The sequence below is a fragment of the Manis pentadactyla genome, chromosome 7, assembly GCF_030020395.1.
Source record: "Manis pentadactyla isolate mManPen7 chromosome 7, mManPen7.hap1, whole genome shotgun sequence".
In the NCBI taxonomy this organism is placed as follows: Eukaryota; Metazoa; Chordata; class Mammalia; order Pholidota; family Manidae; genus Manis; species Manis pentadactyla.
The window spans coordinates 119,492,222-119,519,336 of NC_080025.1; positions in this window are offsets into that span (position 1 = coordinate 119,492,222).

Below are 27,115 nucleotides of genomic sequence, written 5' to 3' on the forward strand. Positions count from 1 at the left end.
TAAATTCTATATGTGGCACGAATTCTATTTAAGGGTTGTAATTAGGAAGGAAGAAGAAAAGCTATAGAAGTAGCAGACGGAAGAAAACATGGGAAGATTGATTATTTCTTTGACATATTTTCTTGTAGAGTAACTTCAGCATGTATAGGTTTTAAGCTACTACTTAAATTGCGCACACACATTAATATAATAGGAGTATAGTTACATAACCAAAGCATACCTGTAATTACCAGCCATCTCCAGTGAAACCAAGAAAACCAGTTAGGCACCTTAGGCATTTGTGAAAACTTATCTATGATATGGTGGATATTGTCCAACTGAACTTGAACAGTCTGAGAGAAATCAGACAAATTAAAACAACCCATTCCTGGGAACTGTTCACATCCCATATCTTCTTTAAACAGTAGATAGTCTGTACTTGTAAGATTTTGGAGCGCTACAACTTGCACTTCTCCTAATTCTTGGTTGAGTTCCAACAGTATAGATCCATCAAATTTGTTGTTTTACTGTATGTACAGGCCAGCTTAGATATCTCCTTCTTCATTCCCATGGCAAGTCCAGGAACTGGTGGGATGAATCCAGCTACAATTGTAGCAGTGCCTGGATTTTTGTTGAGGTTTTTTGATGATCATCTTCTGGTATGACTCTACAGAGAGTGCTGATGTTGGAAGTTCTTTTTCATATCGTATCTTAGTTCATTTTCTGGGTAGCCCAATTAGGCTTTGATCCTCTGTATAAACACAAACAGACCCTTTGCCCACACTTTGATATGCCCTTTATACCATTGTGTAGAACTCATTGCAGGTCACCTCACAGGAACTGTTTTTTGTTTAACAGAAAGGAATATTATCAGAAAAATGTACCTCCCTTTAAGTGATCATCTGACACCTTTTAAGTGATCAAAATTAAGGATATTTAAAGCATGCATTAATCATTCATTTACAGTTAGTTTTATCCTACCATGGAGTAATCCCCCTTTTCTTTCTTTCTTTCTTTCTTTTTTTTTTTTTTTTGTTATCATTACTCTACACTTACATGAAGAATATTATGTTTACTAGGCTCTTCCCTATGCCAGGTTCCCCCTATAAACCCCTTTACAGTCACTGTCCATCAATTGGCAAAATGTGGTAGAATCACTACTTGTCTTCTCTGTGTTGTACAGCCCTCCCCTTTCTACCACCCCCCCATAATGCATGCTAATCTTAATACCCCCCTTCTTCTTCCCCCCCTTAACCCTCCCTACCCACCCATCCTCCACAGTCCCTTTCCCTTTGGTACCTGTTAGTCCATTCTTGGGTTCTGTGATTCCGCTGCTGTTTTGTTCCTTCAGTTTTTCCTTTGTTCTTATACTCCACAGATGAGTGAAATCATTTGGTATTTCTCTTTCTCTGCTTGGCTCATTTCACTGAGCATAAAACCCGCCAGCTCCATCCATATTGCTGCAAATGGTAGGATTTGCCCTCTTCTTATGGCTGAGTAATATTCCATTGTATATATGTACCACATCTTCTTTATCCATTCATCTACCGATGGATATTTAGGTTGCTTCCAATTCTTGGCTATTGTAAATAGTGCTGCGATAAACATAGGGGTGCATCTGTCTTTTTCAAACTTGATTGCTGCGTTCTTAGGGTAAATTCCTAGGAGTGAAATTCCTGGGTCAAATGTTAAGTCTGTTTTGAGCATTTTGAGGAAACTCCATACTGCTTTCCACATGGTTGAACTAATTTACATACCCACCAGCAGTGTAGGAGGGTTCCCCTTTCTCCAAAGCCTTGCCAACATTTGTTGTTGTTTGTCTTTTGGATGGCAGCCATCCTTACTGGTGTGAGGTGATACCTCATTGTAGTTTTAATTTGCATTTCTCTGATAATTAGTGATGTGGAACATCTTTTCATGTGTCTGTTGGCCATCTGTATTTCTTTTTTGGAGAACTGTCTGTTCAGTTCCTCTGCCCATTTTTTATTTGGGTTATTTGTTTTTTGTTTGTTGAGGCGTCTGAGCTCCTTATATATTCTGGACGTCAAGCCTTTATCGGATGTGTAATTTTCAAATATATTCTCCCGTACTGTATGGATCCTTCTTGTTCTATTGATGGTGTCTTTTGCTGTACAGAAGCTTTTCAGCTTAATATAGTCCCTCTTACTCATTTTTGCTGTCGTTTTCCTTGCCCGGGGAGATATGTTCAAGAAGAGGTCACTCATGTTTATGTCTAAGAGGTTTTCGCCTATGTTTTCTTCCAAGAGTTTAATGGTTTCATGGCTTACATTCAGGTCTTTGATCCATTTTGAGTTTACTTTTGTATATGGGGTTAGACAATGGTCCAGTTTCATTCTCCTACATGTAGCTGTCCAGTTTTGCCAGCACCACCTGTTGAAGAAACTGTCATTTCGCCATTGTATGTCCATGGCTCCTTTATCAAATATTAATTGACCATATATGTCTGGGTTAATGTCTGGATTCTCTAGTCTGTTCCATTGGTCTGTGGCTCTGCTCTTGTGCCAGTACCAAATTGTCTTGATTACTATGGCTTTATAGTAGAGCTTGAAGTTGGGGAGTGAGATCCCCCCTACTTTATTCTTCTTTCTCAGGATTGCTTTGGCTATTCGGGGTCTTTGGTGGTTCCATATGAATTTTTGAATTATTTGTTCCAGTTCATTGAAGAATGTTGGTGGTAGTTTCATAGGGATTGCATCAAATCTGTATATTGCTTTGGGCAGGATGGCCATTTTAACGATATTAATTCTTCCTAGCCACGAACATGGGATGAGTTTCCATCTGTTAGTGTCCCCTTTAATTTCTCTTAAGAGTGACTTGTAGTTTTCAAAGTATAAGTCTTTCACTTCTTTTGTTAGGTTTATTCCTAGGTATTTTACTCTTTTTGATGCAATTGTGAATGGAATTGTTTTCCTGATTTCTCTTTCTATTGGTTCATTGTTAGTGTATAGGAAAGCTACAGATTTCTGTGTGTTAATTTTGTATCCTGCAACTTTGCTGTATATCAATATCAGTTCTAGTAGTTTCGGGGTGGAGTCTTTAGGGTTTTTTATGTACAATATCATGTCATCTGCAAATAGTGACAGTTTAACTTCTTTTTTACCAATCTGGATTCATTGTATTTCTTTGTTATGTCTGATTGCCGTGGCTAGGACTTCCAGTACTATGTTAAATAACAGTGGGGAGAGTGGGCATCCCTGTCTAGTTTCCGATCTCAGAGGAAAAGCTTTCAGCTTCTTGCTTTTCAGTATATGTTGGCTGTGGGTTTATGATATATGGCCTTTATTATGTTGAGGTACTTGCCCTCTATTCCCATTTTGCTGAGAGTTGTTATCATGAATGGATGTTGAACTTTGTCAAATTCTTTTTCAGCATCTATGGAGATGATCGTGTGGTTTTTGTCTTTCTTTTTGTTGATGTGGTGGATGATGTTGATGGATTTTCGAATGTTGTACCATCCTTGCATCCCGGGGATGAATCCCACTTGGTCATGGTGTATGATCCTTTTGATGTATTTTTGAATTCGGTTTGCAAATATTTTGTTGAGTATTTTTGCATCTACGTTCATCAGGGATATTGGTCTGTAGTTCTCTTTTATGATGGGGTCTTTGCCTGGTTTTGGTATTAGGGTGATGTTGGCTTCATAGAATGAGTTTGCATGTATTACCTTCTCTTCTCTTTTTTGGAAAACTTTAAGGAGAATGGGTATTATGTCTTCCCTGTATGTCTGATAAAATTCCGAGGTAAATCCATCTGGCCCGGGGGTTTTCTTCTTTGCTAGTTTTATGATTACTCCTTCAATTTCATTGCTGGTAATTGGTCTGCTTAGATTTTCTGTTTCTTTCTGGGTCAGTCTTGGAAGGTTGTATTTTTCTAGGAAGTTGTCCATTTCTCCTAGGTTTCCCAGCTTGTTAGCGTATAGGTTTTCATAGTACTCTCTAATAATTCTTTGTATTTCTACGGGGTCCGTCGTGATTTTTCCTTTCTCGTTTCTGATTCTGTTGATTTGTGTTGACTCTCTTTTCTTCTTAATAAGTCTGGCTAGAGGCTTATCTATTTTGTTTATTTTCTTGAAGAACCAGCTCTTGGTTTCATTGATTTTTGCTATAGTTTTATTCTTCTCAATTTTGTTTATTTCTTCTCTGATCTTTATTATGTCCCTCCTTCTGCTGACCTTAGGCCTCATTTGTTCTTCTTTTTCCAATTTCGATAATTGTGACATTAGACCATTCATTTGGGATTGTTCTTCCTTCTTTAAATATGCCTGGATTGCTGTATACATTCCTCTTAAGACTGCTTTTGCTGTGTCCCACAGTAGTTGGGGCTTTGTGTTGTTGTTGTTGTTTATTTCCATATATTGCTGGATCTCCAGTTTGATTTGGTCATTGATCCATTGATTATTTAGGAGCATGTTGTTAAGTCTCCATGTGTTTGTGAGCCTTTTTGCTTTCTTTGTACAGTTTATTTCTAGTTTTATGCCTTTGTGGTCTGAAAAGTTGGTTGGTAGGATTTCAATCTTTTGGAATTTACTGAGGCTCTTTTTGTGGCCTAGTATGTGGTCTATTCTGGAGAATATTCCATGTGCACTTGAGAAGAATGTGTATCCTGTTGCTTTTGGATGTAGAGTTTTGTAGATGTCTATTAGGTTCATCTGTTCTAGTGTGTTGTTCAGTGCCTCTATGTCCTTACTTATTTTCTGTCTGGTGGATCTGTCCTTTGGAGTGAGTGGTGTGTTGAAGTCTCTCAGAATGAATGCGTTGCATTCTATTTCCTCCTTCAGTTCTGTTAGTATTTGTTTCACATATGTTGGTGCTCCTGTATTGGGTGCATATATATTTATAATGGTTATATCCTCTATATCCTCTTGTTGGACTGAGCCCTTTATCATTATGTAATGTCCTTCTTTATCTATTGTTACTTTCTTTATTTTGAAGTCTGTTTTGTCTGATACTAGTATTGCAACACCTGCTTTTCTCTCTATGTTGTTTGCATGAAATATCTTTTTCCATCCCTTGACTTTAAGTCTGTGCATATCTTTGGGTTTGAGGTGAGTCTCTTGTAAGCAGCATATGGATGGATCTTGCTTTTTTATCCATTCTGTTACTCTGTGTCTTTTGATTGGTGCATTCAGTCCATTTACATTTAGGGTGATTATTGAAAGGTATGTACTTATTGCCATTGCAGGCTTTAAGTTTGTGGTTACCAAAGTTTCAGGGTTACCTTCTTTACTATATTACTGTCTAACTTAACTCGCTTGTTGAGCTATTATAAACATGGTCTGATGAATCTTTATTTCTCTCCCTTCTTATTCCTCCTCCTCCCTTTTTCATATGTTGGGTGTTTTGTTGTGTGCTCTTTTTAGGAGTGCTCCCATCTAGAGCAGTCCCTGTAGGATGCCCTGAAGAGGTGGTTTGTGGGAGGCAAATTCCCTCCACTTTTGCTTGTCTGAGAATTGTTTAATCCCTCCTTCATATTTAAATGATTATCGTGCTGGATACTGTAGTCTTGGTTTGAGGCCCTTCTGTTTCATTGCATTAAGTATATCATGCCATTCTTTTCTGGCCTGTAGGATTTCTGTTGAGAAGTCTGATGATAGCCTGAGGGGTTTTCCTTTGTAGGTGACCTTTTTTTTCTCTCTGGCTCCCTTTAATACTTTGTCCTTGTCTTTGATCTTTGCCATTTTAATTATTATGTGTCTTGGTGTTGCCCTCCTTGGATTCCTTGTCATGGGAGTTCTGTGTACCTCTGTGTTCTGAGAGTTCATTTCTTCCCCTAGTTTGGGGAAGTTTTTAGCTATTATTTCTTCAAAGACACTTTCTATCCCTTTTTCTCTCTCTTCTTCTTCTGGTACCCCTATAATGCAAATTTTATTCCATTTAGATTGGTCACTCATCTCTCCTAGAATTCTTTCATTCCTGGAGATCCTTTTATCTCTCTCTGCTTCAGCTTCTCTGCGTTCTTGTTCTGTTTTCTAGTCCATTAATGGTCTCTTGCATCTCGTCCATTCTGTTTTGAAGTCCTTCCAGAGCTTGTTTTATTCCTGTATTCTCCTTCCTTAGTTCTTGCATATTTCTCTGTAAGTCCATCAGCATGGTTATGACTTTTGTTTTGAATTCTTTTTCAGGAAGACTGGTTAAATCTATCTCCCCAGGTTCCTTCTCAGGGGAAGATGTAGCAGATGCCGAAGCTGTCTGGTTTAGTCTTGTCTGGATCAAATTTTTTTGCCTTTTCATGATGATAGGTGCTATTGACTGTCAGCTGGGAGAGCCACACTTTCCACTTGCTCCTGGCCTTTCTTTACTGGGACAACTGCGACCCCTAGTGGCTTGTGTTGGGCAATTGCATGTAGACTGTGTCTCTGTATCTTGCCCGGCCGGTATGGAGGAAGCTCCCTTGCTGAGGGCGTGGCCAGCTCAGGCTGCTTCTCTGCTATGGCCGTGCCCCAGAGGGGTAATGGATGGGGGGCTGTTTAGCTGTTTACCTCTGTGAGGGGTCTCAGAGCTGTTGACCAGAGGGTTAGTGCGCCTGGGTTTCCCTGGAGTTTCTAGCTGCTGTACTGTGACCTGGGTTGTTTCCATCCAGCTGTTGTATCCCTGTCCCTTTAAGACTTTCAAAAAGCACTCGCTTTTCTTTGTCACAGGGGCATCAGCTTCGGGAGCTGCTCAGAGGTCTTGATGCCCAGTTTCCCTAGTTTCCAGCCCTCCACGCATGCACTGTGTCTGCGCTCTGGTGCTGATGGCTGGGGCTGGGTGTTCAGCAGTCCTGGGCTCCCTCCCCCTCCCCGCTCCGACTCCTCTCCTCCCGCCAGGAGCCGGGGTGAGGGGCACTCGGGTTCTGCTGGGCCGGGGCTTGTATCTTACCCCTTTCACCAGGCTCTCGGCTCTCACACGTGTGTATGTGGTCTGGCTGTTGTCCTGTGTCTTCTGGTCTCTTTTTAGGATTAGTTGTATTTGTTGTATTTTCAAAAATATATATGTTTTTGGGAGGAGATTCCCACTGTCCTACTCATGCCGCCATCTTGGCTCCGCCCCCTTGTTAAATTAATTTCAATGAAAGTTCTTGTCAGTATCTTAGGTCCACACATCCAAATATTTGGTTCATGTTTAATATAATAATTGCTATATAATACTGTAACAAAGCATGTTGGTGGGAAGGGTATGTGTGGTGACTAGAAGTTTGGCCCTGAAAAGCTTAGTAGAACTAATGGTACATGGAATATAGTGTTTCTGGTACCTTGGATAAATCATGAAGTGTGTGATTTAGCACTTCACATGATTACTGTGATTCATACGTATTTGAATTCATGCTGATGCTCTGTGCTAAATTCAGTTAGATGACAAGATTTGAAATTTGGGTGCATCCACAATATTGTCCCCTTTTCTGTTTATCTGCTTGTTTTGATTGGTGATTACCAGCAGCTGCTGTGCACATTCGCTCATAATGAGAAATGTTTAGAGTTCTGTATCCAGTTTCTCTTGCTTCAAACCCTCTGTGATAATCAGCTTATCTGCATTTGGCTTTGGCATGATAAGATTATCTTGCCCCTGTGAGTTTAGTCCTTCCATCATAGACATAAATCACAGTGAGTGAGCCTGCAGAGATGTTGGCTAGAGAACAAGCAAGACTAGGGCTCAGTCTGGCTCCATTGTTGGAGTGAAGCTCCATCCCTTGTACAAAAGATTTAGAGCTGGTCATCAAACATGCTTTTCTGCATATCCTCTCTTTGAAAACTGTTCCCTGGAGATGGAGGACTGTTTCTTAACAGTGCTTCTGGGGAGGAGGCCCAGCCACCAGCCAGAATTCTGCAAATCGGTATTTAGAGATTCCTATTTAGATGGTAGTGTGAGGCTGAGGCTTACCAGGGGAATGCTTCAGAGGTGATCAGCAGGCATCTTTCTCTTCCATTTGTATTGTCAGTGTTGATATGGCATCCAGAGAGGGTGTCTGGAAAAAGAGTCTAAAAACTCACATTCTCTGTTTCAGTTAATGTCCCTGTCGGTATCTTTGTGCCAGAGAACATAGACAACACAAGAAAGGATAGAACAGAATGAGACAGATCCCCTGAGTGGAAGTGGTGATATTCATTCATCTTAAGAAATGTAGCTCCTTTAGCAGAGCTCATATCATTTAGTTAAGCACAAAATGAGCGTTCCCCACACCCACCTTTTAACATCTTATATATTAAATCATTTATCTATGTCAGCAACATCCACTCAGTAATCTGAAATACATCAAATGCTCCTAAAGCTATCTTTGTTTAATTTTAGGCAAGTGAGTTTCATTCCACCATCTGCAGCTCAACCTGAGAATGATTAATTATTAGTTCTTAAAATCTGCTGCATTTTAGTCTTACCTGGGAGGCTCTTGACACTCCTGATACCCAGGTAATGCCCGAGACCAATTAAACCATGTCCTCTGGCAATGGGACCTAGGCATCAGTAGTTCTTTTAAAGCTTACAGGTGATTCTACTAAGCAGCCAAGTTTAAGAACCAGCAATTAACTGATCATTCTCAGATACTCATATCAAAATAGTCATCTCCTCTGGTTTATCAGGATAGGAAAAATCTCTAATTTGTTTGCCCATCTCTGTCATACATATTTTTTTCAAATTTTCTTGTTACTATTTGCTCTTCCTTATCATCATAGTGAACCCCTTTTCCATTCAAGTCTAAGTATCTGCAAAATATTTCATCCTCAGATCTCCTATATGTGTGTCCTAACACCTCTTGACAAAAATTCACCATGGCTTCTCTCTGTTAGCTTTTAAGTTTTGGAGGTATATCATTACACTCAGTAAAATATAAAGATCAGTTTGATGACCCTTGGCAAGCGTATGCACCCAGGTAACCAAAACAAGATATATCCCATTTCCCTTGTTCTTATTTCCATCTCCATGTGACATGATTTACAATGGCAGGATGACCTTGGTTTATATGGATATACTGTGCTTTGTTTATTAGTGTTCTATTGATAAATATTTGTGCTGATCCTCATTTATAAACATTTAAAATCAATATTCATGTGTGTGCACACACACACACACACACACGCACACAAGTATTTCTTCAGGGTAGATCCCCAGAAGTACAAATGTTCAATTAAAGCACCTGTATATATTTACTTTTAAAATGCTGCCAGATTTCCTTAAAATGTATCTTTGATGACAGGCTGTTTTTCCTCATGTTGTGGGACCAGGGAGCCACGCGGATACCTCTGCAGGGACCAAATGGGGAACAGCTTCACCTGGAGTGTAATGCGTGAGTGTGTTTCAGCAGCAGCTGACTTCCCTTCTTCTCACCCATTACCCCTCCATACTTCTTCTGAAAATCTCGACATACATTAAGCTTTTCTGCTTAGTTTCTCTAACTCCTAACATTGAAAGAAGTCCTACCACTTTGAATTTACAAGTTTAACTAGCAGTACACATAACAATCCAGCTATTCCTAAAGTAATGAGTGAATGATCTGTTTCATAAGCAGTCCTTCAATTAAGTACTCACAGGATGTTGTCACAGCTCAGTTTTAGTTGATTTAAACTGAGCTTGTGGTTTCTCAGTAGCTTCTATGGCAAAGCCTGTTCTTACCTATGCAACATTCCTATTCTGTGCCTGCTTTGTTTTATAGTTTCTTTTTCCTTTCCAAATATGGTCTCATCTGTTTTCTATCTTCTGGTTTTGTTACGTTTGCTATTTCTTGTTTTATCACTTTTTATATTTAAAAAGACTATATTCTCTATATAACCATTTAAACCATGAAAGAAAGTAATAAAAGTATGTGTCCAGTCTGCTACCTGTGAGCAGAATCCCTATTTAGGTTGCGAGAGTCACATAGTTTCAATGACTGGTTAGCCCACAGTATGGAAGTAGTATTTCCTCATGTTGCTGTTTGTTTCCTGAAGCTATTATCCATGCACTATAATATCCAGCCATATGGTAGCTGCCATAAGCTGTATCATTATCACTAGTCTTTAACACAAAAAAGAGGCAAATGTTAAAAGAAAACTTCTCAACATTATTTGATGTTTAACTATTTGCTAATGTTTACTCTTGGTAGCTGAGCATGTGGGGTTGTTTGTATGTGCATATGAATGAATGTATTAATGGGTATATATACTCATTGGCGTTCAAGGGACTGTTTCAAATTGAGATAGTCCTTGACTCAGAGTTTTTGATGAAGAATTAATTATAGGAATTTGATTCCACAAATGATAAGAAACTACACTACCTTCTCTGCTTTTCTGAGATTCCTGTAACTACCTTTTCTGAATAAAAAAAAAACAGATTCCATATTCTCCGAAAGAATCTATACACATCAAGACATTTCTCCAAATTTCAGTTCAACATATGACAAGAAATTGGTAATGAAAGTTGGATGGCATTGAATTTGGCTTAGAAGAGTTATAATAAGATACATTAAACAAAAAAGAAGCCGGTGACTTAAGAGAAAAACAATGGCATTTACTTCAGATGAAAGCCTATTTCCAATCTGTAAGTTTTATTTCAAGATGCATGATGCACAAACTCCTTTCACAGTAAACTGAGCCACAAGAAAATCGTCTTTGATAGAATATCCTAGTTGGATATTTTAGCATTTTGATCATGGCTAATCAAAGAAAGAATTTTTGTAAGTTTTTCTTTTTTCTCCTATCTATACAAAGAGTAAGATAGAAGAAATTTGCCTTGCTTATATGCTGGAAGCCCACAGGAGTTCTTCGTAATATGCATAGCTCTAAACCAAAGGCTGCCAGGGACCTTGACCTTGAATGCCATGGTATAATAAATATAGCCTGATAAATCAGAGCTTCTCCAGAATATCGAGGGAGATTTTAGTAACTTCAGAATAATGACCCGTATTAATAATTTTCCAATTAGGTGCAAAGATATTTTAATAATATACAGCACTATGGCTTATTAATAGGTTTTACATTTTTAAAATGTTTAAAATTTTATGTGAAAAACTTTGATAACTGCATTCCAGAAGAACACACTGAAGTCTAGCATACTTATATGTGTTGAAATAGAAAAGAGAAAATTTCAGGTCCAAATTAGGGTTTTATCATTTGAGTGATTATTTTAAGAGTTATAGAGAAGTATTGCAAGAACTTGAGTTCATCTATTTGAAATACATAATGAAGAGTAATAGGACACTTCAACCAAAAAGTGGTACTATAGAAGAACTCTCCATTAAAACACTTTTCTTGGGTTAAGTATTGCTAATTAACTATTACTAAAACTTCTAGGTTTGCTTGTACAACTTAAAAATATTATTAGCTATAAACTAATGAATGATAAAGACTCTATGGGTTAGTTTTTTATTTTATCAGAGGAGTTCAATTGATCAAGAGAGAAGTGAATCTCACTAACAGACTATAGTTTTGTTTACCTATAATATAATGTGTTTCATGAATGCAGAATAAGAATTTAGAGGTTCTGTGTCAGGGTAGGGTAAGTTGCTGCAACAAGTATGCCCAAAATGTTAGATTCAAGCAAAAAACCAATATATTTCTCTCTCATCTAATAGTCTAAGGCCATTATTCCAGGTAAGCGAGAAAAGGTGTATATGTGTGACAGTTCTGGTGGTGGGGTAGGGTTGGAGGAGGTCTTGCTCCAAGCATTCATTCAGAGTCCCAGACTGATAGAAACTCTCCCATTTTCAATACATGGCTTCTCTATTCTAGGCGACAGGAGGGCAAAGAACATGGAGAAGTACACACAGAAAATATTAAGGGACAGTCCTGGAGGCAGCACTTACTACTCCTTTCACATTCATTAGTTCATGACTTAGTTTTACAGTCACATCTAACTGCAGTAAAAGTCAGGATCATAGTCTGCTGTGTGTCAAGGTAAAAATAAAGAGAAGAAAGATTTTGGGAGGTGGCTGATAGTTTTTGCCAGGCAAACCAATGTGTATTACTGATTTCTGGATTCAAGTTTCCTTTCTTTACATTCACAAATGCTAAATATTGTAAACTATTTAGTGTCCTCATAAGCATGATCAGTTCCTTCTTTTTAGATTACTAATACATGACTTAAGCAGAGAGCAGCATTTCGCTTTCTTATACACCCACACAGAGACACAGGCACACAGAATGATTCTGAAACAAGCAAAAAAGCATTTGAAAGCTGAGCTTTCTGACCTGGGTGCTGGTTTGATTTCCTCTCGAGCAATCAGCTGTGCAGCATCATGGCAGGAAAAGACACAGAAGGAACGAGAACTGATGAGTGGTAGAGGCTGCCCAATGTGGCCACAGAAAGGGGTCGCCCAGTACTCAGTCACTCGAGTGTTGTAAGGAGCGGTCACAACTTGGACAGATTTCCCCCTGATGTAAAAGGGTGCTGCTTTAAGGAGCCAAATGTAGGAACAGTGGAAGTTTGTTGGGGAATTAGGAGCCCAAGCAGAGTAAAAGCAGGCGAGAGATGGCTGTCATCTTACAGATGTGGCCTTCGAGGCCTGCCTCTAAAACTTCTCTAGCCTTTGAGGAAGTATGAATGAAGCAGGAAGATTTCAGATCACAGTTAGATTTCCTCAAGTGCCTAACTATCTAGCCTTGGATTATCTTTCAAGAATCTTTACACACTTTGAAGAATTTCCTTAAATTGTGTTCTGTTTGTAATTCTTGAAAGTATTATACCACTTGTTTGGAACATTCTCCATCTTTTTCCATCTGTACCACTCCCTCAAATCCTTTTAGCTGATAATTGCATTCTTCAGATCTCAGTACTTTTGCTTCCCTGAACATCCTAGTCTGAATCCCAAGTAGAAACCGCTCCCTTAGCAGTCTGCGCTTACCTTTTAGACAGACCCTGCACTTATATTGAGCTGTTAAATGCCTCACTTTCCCTATTAAATTGTAAACTCCCTGAGGACAAGGACTGGAGTATGTACAGTATATTTCTCAGGGAAGAGCATAGCTCTTGACAATAGAAGGTACAGTAAATAGTTATTGAGTGAAAAAAGTTTTTATTATTTATCTTCTAATATGTAGCATTTATTATTCAATCCTTATTGTAGACCAGTCACATAGCTGAAGCAGTTTTTTAAAGCTCTGAGTCCTTTTTAAATTGCAGAAAATCCTCAGGGCTCAGAATTGAAGACATTCTGATTCATTCTGAATTAGTGTTTCCTCTGCTGTTTATTTCAGTTGACTAAGCACAGTATATATGAGAAGTTAACACTATGGGAAGCCAGAAGATTATCTTGCTCATATATTTTGACCATGAAGGATTACAAACATGTAAGTGAGTAATACAGTTCCACTGCTATGACTAAAAAAAATAATTTGAAATGAATATTCCATCTCTGGATCAATAGATTCTTGTGTTCAAAAGAAGAGTTCATAGAACTGCAAAGGTAAAGTATTAAGAAAGCAACATTTTATAGTTACAGAAATATGTATAAAATAGCAGTTAAGAACATAGTTTCTAGAACCATCATGGAGATTCAAGTATCAGTTCCACCACCTGTATGACTTTGAGGGAGTTACTTAGCCTCTGCATCCATCTAGTTCCTCACTGGCGGTAAATGGGATAAACATATTATCTCTCATATAGGGTATATCATATATATTATGTTTCTTCTCTTCCAACTCCTCCTCCTTCTTTCTATTTTTCATTTTCTTCTAACAAATTTTGGGCAGTGTTATACATAAATGTCATTGTTTATGGTGGTACATAAATGTCATCAAAAGAACATGATTTCTACAGTTCTGAAGTAAATTAACCAGTGAAATAAGAACTCTAGCAATGTGTTAATTAAGTCAACATTATTTTGTTAGGTGATATTCTTGAGTAATGGTTGTGTATTGCAAAGTTTAAACACCACACTTGTATTTTTAAAAAAGCTATTCTATGTGCTGGACACATGAACAACAGAAACTAAAATTTAGGACCAAGATATTTTATCAAGAGTATATTTTTACTCTCAAATGGAGTAGGGATGAAAAATACTAATTATATCTAATAATAATAGCTCAAATAAATTAAGAAAACTATTACCAAGTAACATTTTATTTCATGTAGTTTAGGTTTTTCCTAATAGTTGCTGATGCACTCTACCTGAATCAAACCTGTAGATACTACTTGCAAAATATAATGTTTTTCAAACAAATATTTTTTTTTAAATGAAAGGGAAAAATAAATTAGCACACAAGAAAAGCCACTTTTAGTACTAACCAGAAAGTATTTTGTGTGAGATGATATGTGTCACTATTAAAGGAGTGTGGCAACCAGAATGCGCCAGCTTTGGACACCAATCGTAGTAGAAGAGCTCTGCTCTAATAGGCCAACACATAAGCAGGTTATGTAATTTGCCCTTATGGCCACAATATTACCTCTTAATTTACAATTTTATAGTGTACTATTTGTGGAAGCATTTATACTATTTTGAATGCGCTAGAGTTTTCCTGTAAAATTCTTAAGTATTTCATAGAATTTGACTGTTGAATTATAACCTGAAAATCAGTTGTGATATACTTTAAACTTAGCATCAGTAGCCTAGAATTTTTTAGCTCACACTAAGGAGAATGTCATTCTGATTATAATCTTTAGTTGAGTTGACCAGTTATAGTTATTCCACAGTATGTAATCATAATGATCAATTTCCCCAGGTCTGCTTGTGGAAGAAATATGTGATCATCCATGAGATAGAAAGATAGATTTTACACTCTAAGTCTGGGAAATGTTCCTTCCTGGGAACCTAGGAACAGAGAGAGACACTTGGCTTAATAGTGCATGAATAATATTGGAAAATATGTATTACTAAGAAAAGTGTCAGCATTATACTTTTTTCCACATACAGCAGCCTTTGTCAGGTATAGACATTATCACCTGTGTCTTAAAGTCCAAACCTAAGATTTCCTCATTAAATATTGAAAACCAAAGTCATATTTTCAGTTTCAAATCCATCATCTGCAGATTTGAGCTAGAATTATCCATGCTTCCCGATCTGCTCTTTACATGACTGAGTCGCCGCACAGATTCTGTTTAGCAAGACACAATCCAGTATTGTGTTCCAAGTACAGATCTGACACTTAAACTTGCTGTAGCTTTGGACAAGTTACATTTTTACTTTGTGCTTATTTCTCAAATACATATGACAATATTAACTATAGGATAGTTCCATCTCACAGAATTCTATGAGGATTAAATGACCAAATACTTAAAAAATATTTATGACCTGCCTAATAAAAAATGTCTTCCTTGATATATAACTATATTATTAACAATATTTTTAACATGAAAAATATAGTTCCCCTTCACTAGTATTCTTTCTACAAAATTCATACTCCTGAGCCCTAAGTAATAGCCTCTCATAATAATTGATCTATATGTGCAATGTGTTAGCCAAATTAAGGATGATGACATAAGAATACAAATAGGCAAGGTAAAATTTCAGGTAAAAGATTTTTTTAAAAAAGAAGCTTTGTGATATATTTTAAGTCACTTCTAAGCAATAATCAATTTACTTTCTCTTTTTATGTGCAATACATGTAACAGTAACAGTCCTTTTGGATGATTAGATTAATTCACATTAAGCAGTTTAGAATTCCCAATAAACTTTCATTTAACTAGTGTTTATTAGGGTGATCTTGACTTTATTACATTATACATAAGCAAACACATTGCCAAGAACTTGTATATTAACAGCATGCAGCTGTCAAGTAGTTTTTGAAAAGGCAATCAAAGTAACCGAGAAACTATTTTTTATGGATGATATAATCCAAATGCAAAAATGCATTAGAACATCCTCTGCTTATTCCATAGCTTAATGACCAATCTTATCCTCATTCAGCATTTTTCAACTACTTCTGCTTAAAAGGATAAAAGTAATTCTAAAATCATCTTTATACAAACACAAAATACCTCTACAAATTACAAGAGCTATAGGTAATGCAAATGTAATATATTAACCCAAGCAAAACATTGGCCCCTTAGCTCTGATGTTTCTCCACAGCTTTACCTTTAAAAGGTGCTGCCAATTGCTAAGCAGAAAAATGTGTGAAATTTTTTAATAGTGAAAATGCACAAAGTCCAGCAGTTATTAAAGTTAGGTAAGGTTAAATACAAGAAAGCTGCATGATAAACAAAATGAGACATCCATCTAATAATAAATTTACTGGGTGCAGAAAACATGTTGGAGTTCTTTCATTGAACCTTTCTATTTGGAATAAGGACTGTCTTTGACCTTGGGATACATAAGAATCAAATATTACCACACCAAATGGGAAATGATCAGGGTGATTCTTATCCAGCAATTAAAAGCTTTGTCTAACATAGAAAAATCTTATTGGAATAAAACTCAATTTCATGTTTTTTGTTTATAGGTGAGTGACCTTCTCTGAGGAACAATGTTGACTTTGTACTTTATATTAGATTTTTAAATATATTATGTTTCATAAGGAAATATCTCATAATTCATTTCTGAGTCATTTTTAGTAACCATAATGATTTCTGAGTCATTTTTAGTAACCATAATGATTTTTTTACTAACTGATTTGTATATGCCTGGCTTTCAACTAGTCAACTCAGTTATAAGCATCTTTCTTTTAAGGACTAGGTTTGAGTTAAGGGCTTTTTTATAGTTTTAAACCCAATGCTTTTAGGTTTCTTAAATTGTCAACCAAACATCTTTTTCAATATATTATCACAGAGCATTCCTCTACTAAGCTAAGGGAAGGAGTAAGACATTTTACCTCCATGTCAGGATTTGGCTTTCCGTCTCTTCTGAGCTCAGCCTCACTCATCCCCAACCCTTTTTCTATTTCTTTGCGTACGGGAATGAACTGAAAGTATTGAAGTTGGCAACCTGCTCCCTTCTGATTAGTTCAAAATGGGTTCCCCGTCATTATTTTCTCTGTTCAACAATCTATTTAATTCCAGGATTGTGATAATGATGTTTTCCCTTACAGAGCTATTGTGCTACTTAATTAATGTTTGTTACATACTTGGAGGTCCTTGGATGGTAGATGATATTTTGGTGCCAAGTACATTATTATTTCATTAAAATTAATGCCAAGATGAAACATAATGTCGAAGGTGATGGCCTGAAAAAGGTTTCCTATTACCAAGAGGAAAGAATGTATGCGTTTGACAGCTTTGTAAGTACAGTGTAAGCAGGTGGACCAGCAAACTGATACATAGAAGAGAAATTGTCTGTCCAGAGAATTTAGATTTAATTGAATTATTTACAAAATATATAAAGTCTGGGTTTCTTTTGCAAAGTAGAGATATAGATAAATTATTTTTGTAAAAGGACAAATAAAAACCTATAGGGGGGAAAAATAATAAAGCTGCAAATTAGATTTACCTAAAAATGCTTGCTTTAGTGAAATAATATGAGCTTGGAGTTAAAGAACATGGGCGTGAATCCAGGGTCCATCCATGTTCAAGTTCATTGACACACAGAGTTGATCTGTCTTGTTCACTGCTGTATTCCTGGTATATAAAATATATAGAGAACATACCAGGGGCTCAATATCTATTTGTAAATGAATAAATGAGTGCATGATTTTGAACAACATATATATTAATGCTAATTTTTACTTCAAATTCACATTTTTTTTATTAAATGTTCTAGTTGTTGATGAAGTCAATTTCACAAATCTTTTCCTATAGGCTTTGTAGTTTTAATGTCGTTTCATTAAAAAGCCTTCTCTTGTTTGATGTGATTAAAATGTGTTTCTATATTTTACTCCAAAAGTTTTCCTTTTCTACATTTAGTCCTTTAACCTATGCAGATTATATTTTTTAGCATAAAAATTGTACAAGGTAGGAAAAATACTCTAATTTGAATTTTAAGAATTAAAGCTGTATTTGGGGATAATTAACATATTAATACTTTGTCTCCTAATAATTAATTATAGTATATCTTTTCAGCTAGTTTGGTTTACTTTTTTGTTTTTTCTTCAATAAAATCCTACACACATTTTGTTACTTTAGGTTCTGAATTAACTATGTTCATACTGTAAATGGTATAATTTTTGAAAAGTAATATAAATATCTGATTAAATTGTACTCAACTTAGAAGAGTACATCAAGAAATATCTATATTTTTACCCAACTGTCTTTAAATACACTGTTTAATATCCAGTATCCTCCCACTGCCATGAATGACTCCCAAGACAGAAGCCATCACTTTCAGTTACAGAAACAAGTTTTATCTTAATAATTATAATGCACTTTTAAGTATTAAAATAATGGCTCCAGTAGAGTCCAGTTTAAAATTTAAATCTCACTTCAAGTTGGTAGATTTTCCCTTTCCCCAGCTTAGGGCCAAATTATTCCTGGAGAAGGGGAGTAGGAGAAAATTCTTTCACTGTTCCTTTCTTGCTCATTACTTTCCCAACATTCTGTGACTTCTGGGTTTCCCTTCGTTCTCCAGTGTAAGCGGGGATCAAGGCAAAGACTGCAAAAGGCAAAGCTAAACAAGCAAGGAAGATTTATTCAAGACAATGCAGCAAGAGAATGAGGTCAGAGCTCAGTCTTAGTTCAGTCCTGCTGAAATCAAGGGCTGGACAGTTGCTAAGAGTTGGAGTGGAGGAGTTTGGGGCCACCTATGTTTGCTAATTGGCTTTACCCAAAGGAAAAGCAAACTGTCTTATTTTCATGACCAGAAAGTAGCTTTACAACTTGGAGTAAGTCTCCTCCCTCCCACAGAAACTGGGAGATAGGTGCCCTGTCTTTCCTGATGATTGTATTTTAAAGGATGGCCTCCAGGTCCTTGAGAAAGACATGTGGGCTTGTAAAACTGACAAGAGGCTTTTAAAAAGATTTACAGGTCAACAGAGAAGAGAAAGAATTTACAAGTACACTTTTTTCTAAAGTAAACGCTCTAAGTAAAGGGAGGTAAGAGCCTGAAGTCAGACAGAATGCTGTCTAAAATTTGGTCAAACTGAGGATTTTGTATGTAATCAATTATCTTGCCAGCAAATTTTAATAGTTTTGTTTCTTTCTGATTAAACTTTCTCTCTTTTCTTTTGATTCTTTTCTGTTCTGTTTTGTTTGATTTTTAACTTTCTATGCTACTAGACCTCCTTTATGATGTTCAATATATACAGCAATAGAAGGCATTCTTTTCTTCTGCTTTACATTATAGAGAATGCTACCAGTATCTCACCTTTAATTATAAAATCTGGTGTAAGGCTTTTGGGAGTTTTGCACTGAAAAAGACAATGCGTTTACATTTTTATTTTATTAAGGACCTATACCTAGGGATTGACTTGTATAAAGAGATGTTCTCCCATTATTGTAGGCTTGGAAATACAATACCTATAAATTTAATATAGTCAAAGTTAGCAATGTTTTTGTTCCGTATGTTTTTTCTTTTAGCTTTTATGCAGCTCTCATTTCAAGATGACAGAAATTCGCAGACACTTCCTTCTAGTACTTTTGAAATGTTACATTTTATATTGCAATGTTTAATGCTGCTATAATTAATATTGGTGAATGCTGTATCATAGAGCCCTAGTAATTTTCCTTATTTGTGATGACATTAGAATTATCTAAAACATGTGGTGTTCTGCTGGTGTTATGATGGCTGTCAAGGACTCTGGAGCAGGAATACTCACTTCAGACTCCTGCTTCTCTACCTTTGGCTCTGTGTCCTTGGTGGATATATTACCACATAGTGCCTAGTTTATTCATCTGTACAACTGAGGTAAGTATAGTACTATGACAAGAAAATTCTAAAGATATTCCCCTGAGATTCTCACCACCTGCTTATTCCATCAAATGCTAACTTGGTACTGTTGTGAAGGGACCCTTTGCAGATGAAATTAAGTTTATTTATTAGCTGACAAAGACCGGTTATCCTCAATTACCAAGGTGGGCTCAATGTAATTATGTGATTCCTTAAAAGCAGTAGAGGAAGGAAGAGGAGGAAGGCAGTCAGATACTTAGCTAAAGAAGAGAGCAGAAGAGAGATTTGCTGCATAAGAAAGACATCCCATTGTTGCTGACTCAGAGGATGGGAAAGGAGGCACAAACATGTCAAGGAATGTGGATGGTGAAGCTGAAGAGGATACCTGGCTGAAAGCCGGCAAGGAAATGGGGACCTCAGCCCTACAACCACAGGGAGGTTAATTCAGCCAACAACTTAAATGAGTTTGGTGATAGAGTCTTCCCTAGAGCTACCAGACAGGAACACAGCCCTAAAATGCCTTGACTTTAGACTAGCAAAGACTGTGCTGGACATCTGACCTGCAGAAACTGTGGAATGCAAGTTTGTGTTAAGCTACTAAATTTGAGCTAACACAACATGGCAGCAATAGAAAACTAATATAAGTGCATACATAAAAAATTATTATGCATATTAAATGAGTTCATTTGTATAAAATACTAAAAATAGTACCTAGCAGGTATTAAGTGATAAATTCTGACTGTGTTAAACTACTCCTTATATTATTTCATTCAGCCAAATCATATCTTATTTATTATAGTGTTAAAGTATACATATTAATACGTGGTATAAAATGTACTCTCATACTTATTTTTAAATATGTTCTTGAATATTCTCATTTATTTATATGGCCTCATTCTGTCAAATTTAAATCACCATTGGAATTTGTATTAGAAGCACCTTAACATGTATACATTTGATTCTACTTTCTATTTGAGCCTATTGATAATGCTTCTGTACCCAGATTATTGTTATTGAATATTTCAGTTATGTTTGTGATCTCTCAAGAATTTTTACTCTTCATCTTACCCTTATATCCAGGTTTATATTACTGTAGATCAGCCTTCCTTTCATATTTAAGGATATCTGTTATCTTTTTGTTGCATTTCATTCCCTGTCCTCCATATCTGTTGTTTGTCACATTATCAATAGCCCATACTTAATATACTAATGTTCTCCTATTCTAATTATTTATCTTTATTCTCTGTGTTGAAGAGACTTCTCCCACAGTTTTCATCTGTACAATGGATTCAGTTTTATATAGTTCTCATCCAAAAATTGATCATGTTTTAGAAACTTTTGATATTCCTCATATGTTCATATCCCAATGAAATTCTCCCTCCCTCTCTTACACTCTCGTTCTGTGCTTTGATTTTATCAGATACCTTTTCCTTTGAATTTATTATGTTATTATATCATCTTTTATCTATTTTTAGGGTCAGCATTTTCTTTCATTTTTAAGAGTACACAAGTATAGTTTTCATATTTTCATTGCTGTTTCACTTTTTATGTTGACATTTTTCATTGATGTTATTTCAAAATCCAGGTATTCTTTGTTTCTCTATCATTACATGGAGAGGGCTCAAGCTTGACGTAAGTTTTGACATAAACAGAATGGATACATTATTTCTGGCTTCCTAATTCTTTGAATAAGAAATGAATCCATATTGTTAAATGTGCCCCCAATTCTGTTGATTCAGGTTAGACTGTCTAACAATATTCTGTTGAAATCAAAGGGCTTTCTTTTTCTTTTCTTTTTTTTCTTCAGTTTGTTGACAGGAATTTATTACTAGAATATTTAAAATAGTCTGCAGTGATTTCCTTTTCAGAAATCATGAGCCACTGTAACCCCTAACATCCCAACACTTCAGCATTTTCCATCTCTGCCCTTCCTTGGAATGGGCTTTACGTCCTAGGATGTAACAGGTCACTGGATGTCTCACTCAGCCCTGAAAGGGAAATGAATGAGAACTAGAACATTCAATGTAGTCACATTCTTAGAAAAAAATCAGAAAACGATTCGCTTATGGTGTATGCATGTACATTTTGATAGAGAAAAGAATAATATTTCACCTTCTAGTCCGGGAAGATTTGTTTTCTCCATGACTGGAAGGAAATCTGCCATTATCTTCCTAATGACTTTCATTTTTTGCTAGGGTCCTGTCTCTGTCATGTTTGTGACAGTTTCTTTGGGGGCCTAGAAAATTCTTCACCTGTGATCAGGTTTTAGTTATTTTATAACTGTGTTTCTCTTTCTGTGTTTTCATAGGTACGTCAATTAGAACTCAGTAGACCTAGCTAGCAGTCATCACTTCCAATTGTAGTAGAATTTATTTTTGCTATATATTTCATCAAACCAGTAGGTAGTAGAAAACCATGTAAGATTTTGGCAATAGATTGACTTTATGCCTTTCCTTGTCAGGATGGAATTTTTGGTGTTATTTTATATATTCACAGATTTTTGCAATAGTTTGTAAAAACCCAGTAATGTAATGCCTGTGATATCTCAGACTGTGATTTTCACATTTTTATTTTTCATGATCACATTTTCAATTTTCATGATGACAAAATAAGCCACTTAATCTTTCCATATATTTTCAAAGTATCTGGTCAAATAGAGAAGATATTTTTGAAACACTGTTGTGTTTAGTAACACTTTAAAAAATAAATCCTTTATAGTTATGCATCAGTATAAATCAGTACAACCTGACAGAAAATGATGTGAACATCCACACACTGTGTCTCTTCCTGGTGATGTTTTCCCAGTGCAATGTAACCACACAGTAGAATTCTATATGTGTGCTGACTGGAAGACTTGATGTTATTAAAATCATTTTGAACAGTTGACATCAAGAAATCTCAAATGTTTTGACCTGTTTTAAGTAAATCATGAAACTATGTTTTACCCAACTTCTCAGTCCCTACTTTTGTTTTCCCATCTTACTCTTTTGGAAATAATTGACTTTCATGCATCCTTTTATCATTTTAAGAGCTCAAGGAGGGCCTTTATAATAAGCACACTGGGCAAAAAAAAAAATTGCTTCAAAGAAAAACTGAAGCACAATTTGAAACTACGTCACAGAGCTAGGAGCTGCTGAAACACAGAAAATATGCCCAGACTCAAGGAAAGCTGCCTGAATGGGGCATGGCTTCTCCAGTAACTGCTTTGGAGAGTTATAGGAAGCAACGCATTTACCAAATCACAGCTTTGAACCCTCGTCAAAAGAAGGGTTCCTGTAAGTACAAGGCTACAGGTATTTGGCATCAAAGTGGCTGGCTTTTGAACCTTTCCTCTAAGACAGATATCTTACTTATGTACTTGCACTCCTATCTGAGCCCTGTTCCTCTTTCTAAAATTTCCTAATATTTCAAGGGTTTTGATGGGAGAAACAGTTCAGTGCTACCTCCTTCTCTTTCCTCAACTCATTTGTGTCTGAGACACAACTGCCATGTGTAGATATGAGATGTTATTAATAATGTAGAAAATATGCAGTAGTCATATAATAAAAATAATTAGAACACTATGTAGATTTTTCCCTTTAGGGCATGGTCTTTTTATCTATTGAAAAGCAACTGAATACATAGGGTTTTAAACAACACCCACTTTAATATGTCTCACTCTTCTGTGAGGCCTCTGTGTAATCATGGCTCAGGGTTGATTCTCCTGTTCCCATGTGACATCAACTCTTCAGTCATAGTATTTTGCTGGCAGCTAAACTGATCTGGATGGTGTAAGATGGCTTTACCCATCTTTCTGGTACCTTGGGAAGGAAAGACTGAAGGCTGAGCATGGCTACATCGACCCATCTTCAGTGTAGCTTTAGGGCCTCTCCAGTGACCTCCGACGGTCTCACCAGCTGAATAGCTGGACGTCTTTCATGGTGACTCAGGGTTCCAAGAGGCTAATGTAGAAGTTGCTCCATGTTAGAGCTTAAGCATAGAGTGTCATGTTTTTGGTCAAAGCAATCTTGAGCCAGCCCAGATTCAAGAAGAGTAATATATTCCAACTCTCAAGGAGAGGAGAATTAAAGAATTTGGGGCATTCTCTTATCAACCTTAGGGCATCATATATTTTCAGTGCTTACTAACAATTTATGGAATATTTAATGTCTTTCAATTTAGCTCCATGTGTGCATTCAGCAACAGAACTTCTTAATTCCCCCATACATTCAGCAGTGGGTTAATGAAGTGTTATTTTGAAATTATAAATGGAAAACAAATGCCAGTAGATGATGAATGGAGGCATACCTCTCTGAGCCCATCATCTGCTTATCCTTAGCAGAAGACATTGGTGAGAAAGACAGCAAAACAAGAGCTAGTGAAGTTGAAAGTGGTGTAGGTCAAGAGAAGGGGAGGAAATAGCAGGGTTTCGTGTTTACCTGACAGTAATAGAATACAGTTATACAAAGGAAAGAAGAAAGGAGGGAGGCAGGCAAGTAGGGAGACAGGAAGGGGAAAAATGAAAGCTGCCAGAGATGAGTTGGAGAGAAGAAAAATACAAAGGAAATTAGAAAAAATAAAGAAGAGGTGGAAGAAGGAAATACTTCTAGTTACTTTCTTCCTCTGAGACAAGAATAATTTGTGTATTACCAAATATCCATCAATACAGAAAAAGCATTGTTACCATGATGGCTGCCACTAGGTAAATTATTTTAAGCTATTATTAAGTACTTGCAGGGAAGAATTGTTTGTTTTGTTTGCTTATTTAGTGGCCTTTTTGGTATTTGACACTAGGAACTGTGCACATTTTAAACCTGGGTTACATAAAAGATCATTCAGTGTAAGCATTTGACCAGATGAGATATAATGAATGGATTACATGTATTGGCTTTATTTGTACATTAAATATACCACTTTATGCCATCTTTGTAGATCTATCTAAGTAAAGAGATGAGAAAGATGCTAAAATAATTAGATGTTTGGGAATAGGCAAAAGGTCCACTTCTTGATAAATTATTTCAAACTTGGTTGAGGATATATCTAAGACAGAAAGATAAGTATTAACATATGTTCAGTGAACATCACACTTACATTTAGAATTAGTCTTTCTTTTCATCATGCAGTTTCTCATATTCATCACAATGCTTCTGAAAGACATGAAGTAGCCAATGCCCTATAACATTTGTGTACACTCCCCATTTGTGTAGCAAAATTGTGACCTGCTTCCAGGCCTCTATTTTATGAATCTAGAGGGAGAGTCCTTCTATTCATAAAGTCTGAGAAGGCTATTCTCAGAATCTCAAATCATTAAAGGCAAATCTACATCAATCCATTACTGGGGATCCAAAGGCATTCTCAACTGAACAGAAAGAACACCTTATGAGTGTAGATTAAGAAATGTATCATCTCTAACTATATACTCTTTCTCTTTTGTAATGTATCATAAATATAAATAGAGTTAAATTTTAGGAACATACACATCAAAATTTTATGCAAATATAAAAAGTATCTTGACAAATAGTATAAAATTATATCTCTACTAGAAATGATCCCTGGAAAGAAATGATTTTTGTACTAGTTTTGTCAGTTTCTGGAATCAATTATAATATGTATATAAACACTTTAAATAACTCTCACTTGAAAATATCAAAATATAATGGGGCTTTATACAGCTTTATTAACTACTGTAGAATCTAACTAGAGCCTCCAGTTTGTGTGTGTGTATGCGTGCATGTGTATGTATGTATGTGCAACATATATAGTAATTTCCTTGGAGAGCCTGAAGCTTACGGCTAGAATATTAAGAACTTTATCAGTGGTTTAAAATATTTATGTAAAACAATCTGCATTATGTATTTCAGAGAGGAAGAAACAAGAGTGACTATGCTTATATTTGTATCGTTGTTCTATTAAAGCCATACTGGAGGAAAGGGTCTCCAATGTTTATTTAGAAGCATATGATTTTTCAAAAACTTTTTTCTGGTTCTGAGGAAAATAATCAAAAGAAGAGAGCAACTTTTTAAACTTATTATCCCTACATCTCATAAATTAATCATCTCCTAAATTCCTTGTATTTGTATACAAGAGATGAAATATACTCTATGAAGGAAATTTCAGAAACCATGTGTCTTGGTCATGCTTACCACTACCAGCCACCAATTTCAAAAGAAATTAAATATCGCTGTATGCAAAGCGTTGCCTAAACAATTTCTATTGAAGAACATTTTTGATTAAATTTTATAACTGAAATTCCTGTTTTCTCCTCTGCTTCAACTCGGCAGCTAGCAGTTCCAAACTTTAGATATGTATGTAAGAAAAATGGATGTAGAGATGGTTAATAGAAAATATGCACATTAAAATGCTCATACAATAATAATTCCAAGATATTTAATGCTTAAAATAAGTCCACACATGAGAGGCGGAGCCAACATGGCGGCGTGAGTAGGACAGTGGGAATCTCCTACCAAAAACATATATATTTTTGAAAATACAACAAATACAACTAATCCTAAAAGAGAGACCAGAAGACACAGGACAACAGCCAGACTACAACTAGCGAGAACCCAGCGCCTGGTGAAAGGGGGAAAACCGGCGCAATAACCCCCTGGGCAACAACTCCGAGACCCCTCACGGAGGTAAACAGCCAAACAGCCCCCCCGTCCATTAACCCTCTGGGCACTGCGAAAGCACCCACAGAAAGGCAGAAAGGAAAATTCCTACACTTCGGCCGGGAAAGACACAAAGACCCAGCTTACACACAATTACACAACAAAAGCCACTAGGGGTCGCAGTTGCCCCAGTAAAGAAAGGCCAGTAGCAAGTGAAAAATTTGGCCCTCCCAGCTGACAGTCAATAGCCCCTGTCAACATGAAAAGGTAAAAAAATATGATTCAGACAAGACTAACCCAAACAGCTTCGCCATCTGCTACATCTTCCCCTGAGAAGGAACCTGGGGAGATAGATTTAGCCAGTCTTCCTGAAAAAGAATTCAAAACAAAAGTCATAACCATGCTGATGGACTTGCAGAGAAATATGCAAGAACTAAGGAAGGAGAATACAGAAATAAAACAAGCTCTGGAAGGACTTCAAAACAGAATGGACGAGATGCAAGAGACCATTAATGGACTAGAAAACAGAGAACAGGAACGCAGAGAAGCTGATGTAGAGAGAGATAAAAGGATCTCCAGGAATGAAAGAATTTTAAGAGAGCTGAGTGGCCAATCAAAAAGGAATAATATACGCATTATAGGGATATCAGAAGAAGAGACAGAAAAAGGGATAGAAATAGTCTTTGAAGAAATAATTGCCGAAAACTTCCCCAAACTAGGGGAAGAAATGGACTCTCAGACCACAGAGGTACACAGAACTCCCATGACAAGGGATCCAAGGAGGGCAACACCAAGACACATAATAATTAAAATGGCAAAGATCAAAGACAAGGACAAACTATTAAAGGCAGCCAGAGAGATAAAAAAAGGTTACCTACAAAGGAAAACCCATCAGG